Source organism: Penaeus monodon, chromosome 36 (assembly GCF_015228065.2).
Source record: "Penaeus monodon isolate SGIC_2016 chromosome 36, NSTDA_Pmon_1, whole genome shotgun sequence".
NCBI lineage: Eukaryota > Metazoa > Arthropoda > Malacostraca > Decapoda > Penaeidae > Penaeus > Penaeus monodon.
The window spans coordinates 16374655-16377154 of NC_051421.1; the positions used below are offsets into that span (position 1 = coordinate 16374655).

Consider the following 2500-nt stretch of genomic DNA (forward strand, 5'->3'; position numbering starts at 1 on the left):
ATAGTGCTTTTAATATGCAATGGGATGTCAAAATTATAGTTCGCTATAGTTAGCTGTTTTCGAGACAAATTCAAACTTCAAAGCTGGTTTACTGTAAAGGGAAGCATAAATAATACTAATTCTGATTCCCCACAAAGTCTATTAGCTCTTTCATGAATCTGGATTCCCATAAATTAGATAGTAGCATTGCAGTATTGGTAATTTGTGGCGTCCAAAATTCCTCGTACTCTCCCCCAACTAATTAACCATTATTGCTTAATAGTTATCCAGTGCTCTCTCCATCTCTCTCCCTCTTCTTATATGTTATAGATTGATAGATAGATATGATGTTGTCACATGCATTACAGTAAGGAATCTACAGTACTGCTCTTCCCACTATTTTTTATACTCAGGGAATTGTCATACATATGGATTGTAGCTCAAGAGAAACAAATATTTGAAGTTTTTTATTATCATAATAATAATCCCACTATAATCTTTTATCTGATTTTTTTTATATATTGATATGATTGAAAATAAACTGAAGTTACTCAGTTATGTAAAATATGGAAATAAAAAAAAAAGCATACAAAAGAATAGCCGTTCAGAGTTTTTGCTTCAATTTTCCAGGTATCATTAGCCCAACATCGCCTCAGCAGCCACATCATTCCAGTAAAATTCGTCATTCATAACGACAGTAGCCCTGTTAGAAAGAGATCAAATTTAAACAAAAATATATAGTATTCCATAAGGGCAAAAGGCTATATTTTCCCCCCGAGAATACTGTTATAGAACACAGTTTGTTACTACTCGCTAATCCTCTTTACCTGAAGGTACAGTTTCCCGTCATGTCGACAGGAGCCCCCCAGTTCATCATCTCGACAGCCCTCGGACCGCTGCTACTTATAACTGCAGTCTGTGAATAAAATCAGTCAATGAAATCTCTCCTAAAGGTTCTTCTTTTACTCCCATCCCATACACCATCCAGTAAATGTACGTAGATTTTCATAAGAGGTACATATAATAATCAAAATATTAGATTACGTTTACTTAGAAACTTTTTCCCTAAACATGCATTATGAGGTACCGTATTTCCTCGTCCCTTGTACAAACCACAACATCCGATATGGATCAACAGGCTTTCTCTTCTCTGCGTAGTTAAAGACCTAATCAGGTACATATCTTGCTGATGCATTCATCTTTCACTATCTGCTTGGGATTAGTTTCCCCTTCATGAATTTATCCTGGTGACCTTCATTTTCAGACTGGGTGGGACTAATGCTCAGTATTTGTGAGATGATAAATAGCCTCTAATTGTTTCTCACAAATCACAAGTATATTGTTTTCAATAATGAAAAAAGTGAAAGTCGATTTTTACGTTAAAAAAATCTTTGAGGAAACAACTCGCCAATTTTTTCATTCGGGCATAATCTAACCTACATCAATAAATATTAAGAATAATCTATATCAATTCTTGAGACAATCAATTAATATCAAATTCTCAAATAATCATTCTCAAAATTTTTAAAAAAATCATCTCGCTGCTCAAATCGTCATCAAACCTAAATAGCTTATTCAGTCCAGTTCCATTAGAACTAATCATTCACCGAAGTTTTTACAACGCTCTACCAACACCAATCAAGCTTCGCCTGTTCCTTCCATGATCAGCTGCCAATAGTTAACCTAAAATAGTTTCATTAAAAACTAATCACTCACCGACAGTTTATATGAATTCTTCCAATCCCAACCAAGCCTCTTTCCTCTGTTCTCTCACATGGCCAGCCGCCAACCGGGACTCGCCCGCGGCAAAACGAACAAACCCATCGACCATACTTACCGCAGATCCGCAGACGATCGTCCTGGGGGCGTTGACGAAGGACCCGATGGGCTGTCCTTCGGCGTTGAAAGCCTCGATGAAGAATGCTTCAAACATCACGTTTGGGGGCGAAACCGGTCAAGATCACTGAGGAAATCAGATAGGATCATTATCATGATTTTTTTAAAAAAACTGTAGTTTCTTTCTAGATTATTTGCGAGCGGGGGTTGGTGTGTGTGTTGTGTGTGTGTGAGTACATACACGTATATCGGAATTTAATCGTGTTCACTATTTGTCCGTAATACCAAATATAATTATTCTTGTCTACTGAAGGTTTAGGTTCCCTCTATTCTCTGCTTCTTTGTATCTCTGTTGATCAAGTAACATTTCCCTGTTTGGCTGACAAATGTTGCCTTATAATTCAGAATCGAACGCATCAAATGTTAACTTTTTTTCCTCATTATCATCAAAGCCGTATAGTTAAAAAACATATCCGGACTTGACTCAAACCATACTCCTCCTGTAAGCTTCCAGCAATTTAAATTTTCGTCCCATTTATATGATGTTTAACATTTATTTTCTTAATTAAAAAGCTGTTAAAATAAAAAATGATACTTCATCCTTTGTCTGACAAGATCTACCCCATTTATTAGGGCAGTCAAGACATGGTTCTTTTAATGATACTGGTAAAACTATTATAAAATT

At 36.0% G+C, this 2500-nt stretch overlaps 1 pseudogene; it reads right to left on the reverse strand.

The window, feature by feature from the left end:
• Positions 1 to 1664: 1664 nt before the first annotated feature.
• Positions 1665 to 2500, reverse strand: part of LOC119595485 — a 4874-nt pseudogene continuing 4038 nt past the window's right edge.